Source organism: Phalaenopsis equestris, unplaced genomic scaffold, assembly GCF_001263595.1.
Source record: "Phalaenopsis equestris unplaced genomic scaffold, ASM126359v1 Scaffold210247, whole genome shotgun sequence".
Taxonomy (NCBI): Eukaryota; Viridiplantae; Streptophyta; class Magnoliopsida; order Asparagales; family Orchidaceae; genus Phalaenopsis; species Phalaenopsis equestris.
The window spans coordinates 28576-41880 of record NW_018229347.1 but is presented as its reverse complement, the minus strand read 5'-3'; positions in this window follow the sequence as shown (position 1 = coordinate 41880).

Below are 13305 nucleotides of genomic sequence, written 5' to 3'. Positions count from 1 at the left end.
TTGGCCCCAAATAAAGCCTAGAGTCGGTTCTCCAATAGGTGCCTCCAAAAACTCTTCAAAAAGCGTCCAAATTTGTCGAATCTTCTAGAAACATTGGCTGAACCAAAATTGGCATCGTTGGCTCCAGTGTTCCGAAATTTAATTAGATGCTCGATGTCAAATGACACCATCGACGCTGCTTCTAGCACCGTCGGTGCTGAACAAATTTCAACTTCTTCATTTTTGCTCCAAATTTCATCCTTTTTGCTTCTTTTTTCTTCCTTTTTGTTTCAAGTCCTAAAATTCAACAAACTGCAAGAAAACATAAAAATACCTTCCATTCAAGTGCAATATCACCAAAAATGTGTATAAAATATGGGTCTAAAAATGCATATATTTTTTGTGTATCACTACATTTGGTTTTAATTTAGACTTCTTGTTTATTTGCATGATTTCTAAGTTTTAAACTTCAGGGTGGTTATATTTTCTCCATGAATTCTGAGTAGTTTTCTTTATATTTTCCTTGAAATGATAAGTGATTAAGTATTGGATGGAAGTTGTGTGAAGTGTTAATCTTTAATGTTAGAATAAGTTGTGATGATTTTAAACCTTGTACTACATTTACTTCTTGATTTGACCAATTAAGATGTTAATATCTGTTGTGAGAACATGTAAGATCCGAGAGGGTATTGTCTTAGTCAACTAATGATAAGAATCACATGAATTTGTATGGATGAGAATGTAATTCATATGATTGAGTAAGATAGCATCTCTAGTAAGGGTAAAGTATACTATTACTCCTATTTGGCACAACACAATTTGAAAACTTTCATAACAGAATTCCTATACTTGTTAATGATTCATAATAAGGAAAAAAAATATTTTATTTATATTGTCTTCATTTTAAAAATATATAGTTAAGTTTAGTTAGTTGTTTACTTTACTTTCATTTAACAAAAATTACAAAAAGAATCAAATTTCATTCCTATTATAACATCTAAAGTTTAAGTAAGAATATTTTGCTAAGCAGAATTTGTTATCTAATTTCTTTTGATTTTAGTTGCATATTTTTTTTTGTCCATGTGGGTTCGATATTCGGGGCTTAATAAAAAAGTCATATAAGTCCTATATTACTTGATAACGATACATATACTTACGTAATATCCCATATTTAAATTTATTAATTGTATTCTTATTTACATTGAAGTCAAATTTAAATTTGACTAGTTGTTGCTGGTGATTAAGTTTTTAGCACCATTGCAAAGTAAGAATTATAAGTAAGAAAAATTAATATTATAATTGCATACATCGTATTGTCATATAAAATCTGGATCAAGTTTTTAGAGCACGTAGCTGGGGACAAATATAAAAATTTTGAAAAAATTTTTAGAAAGAAAATTTCTATTTTTAGAAAGTCTTATTTAAACTTTTAGATTTATTATAGGAATATTGTAGTGTTATTTTTATAAAAAGTTCTTGTTTATGTGATTTTATATTTTATGTGTTTCATAGTAATGTATGCGTAGTTCAGAATGTATGCGTAGATGTATGCGTAGTTCAGGTTCTACAAGACTAGTGCCCTACGATTTTGAATTAGAAAGAACTATTATAAACATTAAAAAAATAAAAAATATAGAAAAAGACAAAAAATTTCAAGAAATGGCAAACCAAAATAATCAAAATGCTGAAATTAATCAAGAGTTTAGACCTTTAAGAGATTATACAAACTCTACGGTGGATGAACTTCACTGTAGTATTCAAAAACTTGTTATAGTGGCTAATTCATTTGAACTTAAACCTCCTATTATCCAAATAGTATCAAATAATCAGTTTGGGGGAGCACCAATTGAAGATCCAAATTTACATCTAGCCAATTTTCTAGAATTATGTGCTACATTGAAATATGATGGTGCATCAGATGATGCCATAAGACTTAGACTTTTTCCTTTCTCACTGAGGGATAATGCTAAGATATTGTTACATTCGTTAGCACCTGGATCTATCATAACTTGGGGTGATTTAACGCAGAAATTCCTTGCTAAATATTTTCCACCATAAAAAACTATGAAGTTTAAAAATAATATTACATCTTTTTGTCTGGTTTAAAGGGGAATCTATTTATGAAGCATGGGAATGATTTAAAAAACTACTGAGAAAGTGTCCACACTATGCTATATCAGATTAATTAATAATTCAAACCTTTTATAATGAATTAGATGGATACCTTAGATCCATTATTGATGCCACTGCTGGTGGTTCATTGATGTTAAAATCATTTCATGATGCTTTTGCTTTAATTAAAGAATTGGTTATAAATAATTTTCAATAGTCTTTTGAGAGGGTAAATCCTAAGAAATTAGCCAATATTCATGAATCAGATGCTTTTGTATTGTTAGCAAATCAAGTTTCTACAATTTCAAGGAAGGTAGACCAATTTGGAATGAATTTTTCTCAACCAATTGCAATGATCGAAGATAATTCATTAGAACAAATGGTAGATCACAAGCATCATTAGAAATTTTGAATGCCATAAACAACAAGAAAAATAACACATATTCAAACTATTATAACTCAGGTTAGAAGAACCATCCTAACTTTAACTGGAATAATACTCGGGTGGTAATAATCAGCAATGGAGGCACACCAAGTAAGCCCATTGGGAAACTGGAACCACCAAGGTAATAATAACTATAGACCTACTTTTCCTACAGGTTTTAACTGAAATCCACAATTCAAGGAGAAAAAGTTGTTTATAAAAGAATTGGTGTTACAAATGGGAAATCAATTATAAAGTCAATGAGCTACTATTAGAAATATTGAGAATCAATTGAGACAAATAACAAATTCATTAAGTAATAGATTTTAAGGAATACTTCTTAGTAATACAGTAATATTTAAAATAGGGATTATGAGAAATATCTCCCACTACTATAACTCTGCAATTAGCAGATCATTCAATAACATATACTAAGGGAGTTATAGAAGATGTTTTAGTGAAAGTGGATCAATTTATCTTTCCTTTTGATTTCATTGTACTAGATATGAAGGAAGATAAGGAGATACCTATCATTTTAGGGAGACCTTTCATAGCTACAGGAAGAGCAATGATAGATGTGCAGAAAGGGGAATTATGCGCGTCAATGATCAAACAATTACGTTTAATATTTTCAAATCAATGAAGTATCTTGTGAAAGGTAAATATGACGAATGTTACAAAATTGATGTAATAAGATATATGAGCGAATGCTATTTCAAAACAACTAAAAAAGATAGAAGCTGTTAGAACTTGAAAAATATTGATGGCAGTAGACTATGTATCTAAATGGATAGAAGTTGTTGCTTTACCTTGATGTGATACTCAAAGTATTGCAAAGTTTTTAATAAAGAACATATTTTGTAGATTTGGGATGCCGAGAGTGATCATAACTGATGGGGGAAGTCATCTCAGGAATGCAATTATGGAGAAATTATTAAGGAAATATCATATCAACCATTGAATTGCTACTTCTTATCATTCTCAAACATGTGGTTTGGCTGAAATATCCAATCATGAAATTAAATAAATATTGGAAAAATCTGTGAATCCAACTAAAATGGATTGGTCAGTCAAACTTAATTATGCTTTGTGGGCTTATAGGACTACATATAGAACTCCTATAGGAATGTCCCCATACAGGCTAATATTTGGGAAAGTTTGTCATTTATCAGTTGAACTTGAGCATAAAATATTTTAGTATATTAAAGAATTTAATTAAAATTTAAAGGATGCTGGTGAGAAAAGACTATTGCAATTAAATGAGCTTGAAGAGTTAATGAATGAATCTTATGAGAGTGCTAAGATTTATAAAGAAAAGATGAAGATGTGGCATTATTAGAGGATTCTTAATAAAATTTTGAGCCAGGGCAACAATTTTTGCTATATAATGCAAGGTTAAGATTATTTCCAGACAAACTTAAGTCCAGGTGGATAGGTCCATTTATTGTGATGAAAGTTTATCCTTTTGGAGGTGTAGATATAAAAGATCCTAAAACTGAGAAAATATTCAAAGTGAATGGTCAAAGGCTGAAACCCTACTTTTTAAAGGATCAACTTATATTAAATGATCTTATGTTGTTGGGTCAACCAGAATAAGCACTGGTTATGTCGGGTCGACGACATTAAACTAAACTCTTTGTGGGAGGCAACTCATAGTTATCTGTGTGTTTCAGTTTTGAATGTTATGTTGTTGTGTTTGGTTAAGAAAATTGTGGTAGTATTATGAATGTATTATGATTTAGTAATCATTCTAAGAGCTTAATAGATGACTTAGACTTGCTAGAATGAGTATTTGGATGTTAAACTAACCTGTGCGAAATTAAGCACCTGTGCTTAAGCGCCAACATTTGACGCTTAAGCGTGATAGTTTACTAAAAGTACTAAATTATGTTTCTAGAAGATTTAAACGTGTTTTAGTGGGTTGTAACATGGTTTAGTGGTTTTTGAACGTGTTTAGTAGTTTTAGGTTTAGTCTAAAGTCTATAAATAGAAGGGAATGCAGAGAATTCTCACCCCACTTCAAAAAAATTTAAATGAAAAGTGAGAGATCTTGAAAAAATGTCATCTTGGGAGATTGATATGAAGAAAAAGGAGGAAACTATGTTAAAGAAGTTCATTAGTCAAAGTGTGTAAGAGTTATCTAACGGTTTCCTAGCTATTAGTATAGAACAAATAGAGGAGAAAATCACAAAAATTGAAGCCGACGTGGCTTCAATTAAAGCAAAAGTGATGGAAGTCAACGCACATTTGGAGCATATTGGATGGCAACTTAAGATGAAATTTAGCCACACAAGTTTTATTGAAGAAGCGGAAAAGGCTATGTATTTGAAAAACAAATTGATTGAAGAAGACTTAACCAGAGTTCTTCACTACCGGTTGTTCTATCAGATCTATATCTGAAATACCTAAGGAGAAACTAATGAAAAACCCGAATTCATTCCACCTAAAGGAGAGTGGAATTAAGTTCTTAGTTTAGTGTTTATTTGTGTTAAGTATTTGTTCGTTAGTATTAAGTTTGTTTTATGTGTTTTTAGTGTTAATTTTATTTAGTGTTTGTGCTTAGGAATTATCTCATCCAAGACTCTTTGGATTGAGAAATTATGTATCCCAAATGTTTGTATTTGTTTGTAAATTAATATAAGTATTTATTTATGTGTGAAATTTTGTGTTATTTTGTGTTGAATCAAATTAGTTAATATTGGTGAATCTTGAGAAAGAAGAGAGTTTAAGGGGAGAGAGTTTGAGAGTTTAAGGGGAAGAAAATAGTTATTAAAGATTTATAAGACCATTTAGGGGTGGTTGACTTAGGCTAGATGTGCATTTCACTTATAATAAAAAATATTAAAATTCATGCACTAGCGCCTAAACACCAAGACCCCATGCTTAAGCACTAGATAACCCGAGAGGTAGGTGCCTAAGCACCAAACCAGTCACGCTTAAGCATCGGCTCACGTAAATCGGTCCGCGAATAGTTTTATTTGAAAATTTGAGTCAAAAAGCTCCATTTTCACCCCGACTTCATCTTCTTCCTCTGGTTTTCATGACTTTGAGTGTTAGGGCTTCCTCTAAAGTGGAAATTTTTTGGTGGATTCAAGTCAAATTTGTTAGATTTGATCTTCTTGAGGTAAGAGCTTCATTTTCTATGTAAAATTTTTTATTTTCACCATGTATTTTGAGCACATTATGGATTTGATCAAAAATCACTATTTATGGTGAAAATTTGAGAAAAATATATGCAAAATACATAGAAATGATAGTTTAATCTTTTAGATGTTGAATTTAGTGATTTAGAGTTGAATTTAGAATTTATTGTGAGTTTTATGTGATTTTTAGAAATGGCCCTGAGAATGAAGAGGAGTAAAGTGAAGGCCAATTTCGATTTGAGTAAGTTTGTTAACTCAAGAGCTGAGGATAATTATAGTGACACACTGTAGTCAAAAAAACTGATTCTTGAGAGATGTTTTAAAAGTCCAGGTGGAGCCGTGAAAGATTTGATTGTTCACCTATAGTGGGAACGTTTTTGTTGTTTTTCCGCTGTGGCTATGATTTCTATTGTTCTGAAGTTTTACGCTAATCTCCTTAAAGCTGAAGAAGATCAGGTCATGGTTCAAGTAAAATTAGTGCCTTTCTCCCCTGAGGTAATAAATATGTTCTACCAGTTTCCCTCTAGTATGTTGTGTTTTTATTCAAACTATAGTCCGACTGAGGAGGAGTTGGACAAGATCATATCATCATTGACCAGTGGAAGATTAAAAATGAAGGAAGAGTTAACTTCCCTATGTCAATATCAAAGGCATGACACTACTTTATTTCTACCTGTCTACTACCAACCAACCACCTCAGCAAAGATACTCGAGATAGAGCTACCTTGAACTATTGCATTCAGCAGTTCAAGCCTTTGACACTGGATCTCTGATTTATGAAACTATCACCAGTTCTGTTGTTGTTGCTGCTACTGCAGGTTTGCGATTCACATTCTTGATCTTTCATTATGTGAGTAGGAGGTGTTAGATTCGATAGCTGGGAAGAGATACTGCAGCCTCTAAAACCCATTACAAGTGTTAATGTGAAGTCTTATTCACAACGTTCGATATTTGGCTAGAGAGGAGGATTTTCTAAGAGTTCAGGTGCCTCTATTTCTCATGCTTCTACCTCACATGCATCCGCATCACAAGGTCAGACTTTTGGTTTTGATTTGCAGTCACATTTATTGCAAAAGATTTTAGATAACATCAGTTATACTACGTACAAAGTATTAAATTTAGAGAATTTTGTAGATCATATGAATGGATATATGAGAAGACATGGTGATTATGAGGAGAAATTTCACTCATCTTTGGGAAACCTTATTACAGGTGACCAAAGTGTAGTTGTCCCTTCATATCCACGATATCCATCATATGAGCCTACTTCCTTTTGGGATAGCAATGATAGTGATGTTGATGAGGAGGAGGAGGATTAAGCTGAGTACTTTAGTTTTATTTTATTATTATTATTATTATTATGAACTTAATGTGGTACAATTATATTGTAATGTTGTTTTGTTTTGAGTCATACTTGTTGAGACTGCTACTTTTGTTTATGTTTTGTATTGTTAGACACTGCTATGATGTATTTATGTTATTGTGAGTAGGTATATTTTGTTTTTGTGGTAGTAATTGTTATAACTAGGTTGTCTAGTGTATTTAGTTAGTCTGTGTTGAACTTAATCCTAAATTTAAGGAAGGTTTAAAATATTATTAACTTTCACTAAAGAACTTGATGTTTAATTTTCAATTTACTACTAGGTATTTTCTTTATGTTGCAATTGTGAATTTTTGTTAGTATGCTTGTTTGCTTTTATGTTATCCTCCACTGCATAGAAGTCTAATGAATCTATATATGTTAAAGTTAAATTAAAATCTGATCAAGTAAATTTTTACTCTTGTTTTTAATTTTGTACTTGTATATTTAGGATGTAAAAATTTTTGTAAGCATGTTATATTTAGTTTTCATTCATGCTTCTTTAAAATATGATGCTAAATGTTTTTTTATTAAAAATTTAAGTTGGGGGGATGAATTATTAAAAATTTAAGATTTAAGTTGGGGGGATGAAAAATTTTCTAAAACTTGAAGTTTATTTGTTCTCAAATGTACTACAAATAAATTTGATTTTGATTTGAAAAAAATGATTATGTATATGAAATTATATTAGAAAGTAAAATTTTGAATATAGAAATGAGTAAGAGAATTTAGTTGAAACCTATAATAATCAAGAAAAACTTAAAGTTAAAAATTTTTAGTGTAGAAATGATAAATAGTATATAACTATCTTTAGTAAGAGAGATTGTATTTTTCAAAAATTTAGAAGGATTAGACCTTTATTTTCAATGCTTAAATTTCTTTTATTAAAAATAAATTTTAAAACTATTACTATATTTTTAAGTAAAAGATTGATATCAGAACTTTGCTTTAAGAAAGGATGAGTAGAATTCAAAATCATTAAAGGTCTATCCAGATATAGTAATCCTCACCTAAAAATAAAAAAAATAAAAAAAGAAAGAGAGAGAAAAAGAAAGTTGAAAAGGGGAGGAGAAGCTTGAGGATTAGTGTATAATCAAAAGTTGGTTCCACATCTAATCTTTTTAAAGTATGAGACTTGAGAAACTCTTAACCTTAAGGATATAATATAGTAAGTATAATTATTCTTAATTAAATTTTTTAAGTGGAGAAGATAAAATGCCTAAACTCTATATTTGGAAAATTTATAATATTTCTAAACTATATAGAAACTCATATTTTCAGACTTCATTACATTAAAAATTTCTAAAATCTAAGTTGGTCTCATATACTAATGTTTTTTCTAAATAGAGCTACTATTTTTCTACATCAAAATTTTATAAAATCCTTAAGAAACTCATTTACATAATCTACTTATTTTGGTTTTGAAAGATTGGAGCGTCACTTGAGAACAAGTAATATTTTATGTTTGGGGGATTTTGACATACAAAATATATAATCTATATGTACACATTTTTATGCCTATTTTTGAGATATTGCACTTTAATGGAAGGTATTTGTGTGTTTTTTTTTCAGGTTATTTGCACTTTAATGGAAGGTATTTGTGTGTTTTTTTTTCAGGTACAATCAAATAGATGAAAAATGGTGAAAGGAGTGAAAAAGGATCAAATTTGGAGCAAAAATAAAGAAGGTGTGAAAAAGAACTGTAGCGCCTAAGCGCCTAGAACTGGCGCTTACGCGTCAATAAAATCGAGAAGGTCGTGCCTAAGCGCCAAGTACCTCGCACTTAAGCTCCAAATACCTCACGCTTAAGCGCCAGAAGTAGTTATTCGATGATTCAATGAATTTAAACTAATTTTTAAAGATTTGTTTGAAGCAAACCTTAGTGAAAATGTGATTAATAGTTAATGGACACGAAAATACATTCAATTAGCTTTTGAAAGGAGATAACTCTTGGAAGAATAACTAAATGTGGACACATTTTGAAGAGACACCAAGGCACCTTTTAGAAAATTATAAAAGAAGACTTGGATAGAAAAACTATCTCTCTGGCCACTCTCTCGCCAATCTCTTTGGCAAGTCTCTCACTCTTCTCTTATTTTCGAGAGACTTTTTCCACTTTCTTCCACACACGCCGCCGCCCCCTTTTCTTTTAATTTTGAGTTGTAGTTTGTATTGTAAGGGAAGGAAGAGATTCAAAGGAACTTTAAGAGTTTGGTGGAGAGGATTTGAGATAAGTCTTTATCTTTATGACTACATTTGGTTTTAATTTAGACTTATTGTTTATTTGCATGATTTATACTTTTAAACTTAAGTGTGGTTGTGTTTTCTCCATGAATTATGAGTAGTTTTCTTTATCTTCTTTCCTTAAAATGATAAGTTATTAAGTATTGGATGGAAGTTGTGTGAAGTATTAATCTTTAATGTTGGAATAAGTTGTGATGATTTTAATCCTTGTACTTCATTTACTTCTTGATTTGGCCAATTAAGATGTTAATATTTGTTGTGAGAATATGTAAGATTTGAGATGGTATTGTCTCAGTCAACTAATGGTAAGAATCACATGAGATTGTATGGATGAGAATGTAATTCATATGATTAAGTGCAAATAAATAGGAAAATAAACTTTGAAGGGTGTAGAATTAGAGTACTTAGAGGGACGGGCTAAAGCCCCCAATTTGGTTTATAGTTTTAGGTTTTGATACAATATGTTAGCCCTCAGGTGGAGGGAGAAGATGGAACTCTAGAGTGAGAGCTAGTATCTTCCCTACCTAATCTGTCTTCATGACTATTCAAAATTTAAATTAGTCAATGTTCTTTATAGCATCTCTAGTAAGACTAAAGAATATTATTGCTCATATTTGGCATAACACAATTTGAATACTTCTACAACAAAATACCTATACTTGTTACTGATTCATGATAAGGAAAAAGATGTTTTATTTTTATTGCCTTCATTTTACAAATATCTAGTTAAGTTTAGTTAGTTGTTTACTGTACTTTCATTTAGTAAAAATTACAAAAATAATCAAATTTTCATTCCTATTATAACATCTAAAGTTTGAGTAAGAATATTTTGCTAAGCAGAATTTATTATCTAATTTCTTCTGATTTTAGTTGCATATTGTCTTTTGTCCCAGTGGGTTTGATATTCGAGGCTTAATCAAAAAGTCATATATTACTTGACAACGATATCAACAAACCAACGACAGTGGATGATGATCGTATAGAATTGGTGGCGGCGACGACAATCTCATTTTGGATGTACATTCTTGACCTATCGTATGAAGATAACCATTACATAAGTTCTCCATGTTCTTTTTAACTTAATGCGTTTATATAGTTTTATCTTGTTTTCTTTCTTTCCAATCCCTCCTCTTCTCTGAATCAGTCTGATGATCTAAGAAACACGGTTATTTCAAAAAGGGAATTATAAGATAATAATTAGACAAGTTGGTTACTTCAAGTTCAAAAATAACCAAAATAAGAACCACAAAGGCCCTTCACGGATACTAGCACCTAATAGGACACCTACACAATTCCCTAGTGGTTGTCCCATTGAAGGGATGGAGCCACCTATCAGATTGCAGTAAATTGCCTTCTCTTGAGAGTCTTGTCTCATCTAAAGTGAAGGTTATATGCTAATCAAATTAAGAGAGCCAACCAACCTAAGGGCCATAGCTTATTCGACTAAAGGCCCATAATCTGGTCGATCTAAGATTCACATCTTGAGTGTCTTAAAGAACCATATCATGGTCAATTGAAGACCCTCAATTCGACCAACCAAAAACCCATCTAGCCGACCGAAGACCCTCGAATAAACAGATTGAAGACCCGATTTCAGATGATTAAAGGATGACATAGCCATATCAGAGATCCTTTTTATTTTATTTTATTCATTGATTCATTTATTCATTTATTCATGTATTTATTTATAACAAAAATGCCCCATAAGGTCCTTCATTCAAATAAGGGTAGGCATGTAAATTATACAGTTCACACCCCCTTAGTGTATATATAAGGGATTATTTTTATAGTAAAAGACTAATAAATTATTTAAGCTAATCTTGCTTCTTTTCCTACCTCTTTCTCTTTCTCACTCTCATATGCTCTATTTTTGGGTGTGCTATACAGGATAATCTCATATTCAAAAATACATAATGTTGATGGTGATAGGCGATGGTGATAACAAAATCAGCATGAGTAGCAACAGTCTGAAGGCTGGGGAAGGTCAACAGTTCAATGACAGGGATGGGCAATGACACTTCAATAGCATTGATTAGCAGTAGTTAGATGGAACACAGTGATTATCCACCCATCAATATAGATATTTTAACTTTGAAGTTTTTCAATTGCAATATGTATGGTGATTTCTACTATCAAATGGATTTTTCGGTGACATATCAGGGCTAAATATTACAACAATTTCCATGAAGGGGTTACACTCACCAGTAGGTAATTGTTGCATTCGAAACATTGAATGAAAAGGAAGAGAGAGAGAGAGAGAGAGATTTCAATGACATTAACTTCAAATAGTAAATTTGGCATAATCAAAGAAGTAAAGCAAGCTTGAGGTAGTCCAACTTCATAAAAAACTTTAATGGATTCAAAAGCTTTTTATCTAAGAAAATGCACTATTCTTGATCTCATGCGACAGTTGTGATAAAAGAAGGTCGAGGGAAAATTCCCTTTATAAGTAGTTGATGGTGTGACAACCCTTCAGCTCAAATTGAATATATCTATTTCAAATTAAGGCCCATGCATGCTTGGAATCATACATTTTTTTGTGTTATGAGAATTAACAGTATAATATGATAATTTTGACCATACATTTACATTGAAAATTATCTAATTTCAAAATTAGTTTTGAAGTTCTTAACTGGAATACCATATGAAGTGAATAATGTGTTTTCTTAAAAGACAAAAATATATTACTTGCTAATTCAAAAGGTATGCACATATGAAATCTGAATACTCTTCACAAATATTAGCTGCCTAAAGCAAAAGCTTCCCTTTTTCAATTTTCCAGCAATGAAATTATGTATTTGTAATAAAATTCCTATGATAACTTTTGATTTTCAAAAACATATTAAAAATACATTTTATAAATATGTGCATGTACATGTAAATACATATGTTATCCACCCATCTAAGCCAATATATTATCTGTTAAGAATGGTAAGCATGTTGCTTTTTTTTTTTAATATAAAGTGCATGATGACAACTAAGTATGCTTTCATTTTAAATAATATTGTAAGTGAAAAAAAAAAAGCAAGGTTTTAAAAATAGGACCGGACCGGTTGGATCAACTTGAACCGAGCATATGGCTAGTCTGAATGACCTGAAGGATCATTTTTGCATTGAACTGATAAAATCCAGTGTGAACCACCGATTAAATTGGCAAATCAGTGAAATTATAATTATTGTTAATTCTCAGTTAAATCTTAACTTTTTTATATATGACTTAATTTTATAAATAATGTGGTTAAACATTTAATTATAAACTTAAAATCATAAATATAATGATTAAAATGAGTAGTCTAGGTGACTTGGAAGATATGATATAGAACTATTAGTGAAATCCTATTTTTTTTTTCCATGATATGAGAATAAAAAAATAAGAGTGAGTTGGACTACAAAAAAGAAAAATTAGGCTGAACTTTCAAAATATTGAAAAATAGGTTGCATGATGTAACTTTTAATTTTTTTTTATATTAAATATTTTTTTATTCTGATTAATGATTATAAATTATATTATTACTATAATGTATATTCTTACAATAAATTATTGTAATAATTATAAATCTTCATTATTATTTTTCAAATTTTCAAATATATTTTATATTTATATTTATCTACTTGTAATATATCTATAATCATATCTTAATGACCATTAAATCAGATACAATAAATTTATAATTATTAAAGATATTATTTGTGTTTGATTTTTATTTATTTTTAACTCATTTATTATATATTTATTGCATCATTTAAATCATATTATAATAATACTAATATTCGTTATGTTAATATTTATTACATCATCCCTTTCAACTCCTAGTTCGACCCCATTTAAACCAATAATTCTTGAACTTACTATTCTTTCGATCCAATATTGATCTGATTTTCTTAACATTAACCCAAATAACCCTCGCATTACATACTATTTTTTATTCTAATTAATTATCATAAATTATATTATTAATATAGCTTATATTCTTACAATAATATATATATATATATATATATATATATATATATATATAATACATATGCAATTATATCTTAAT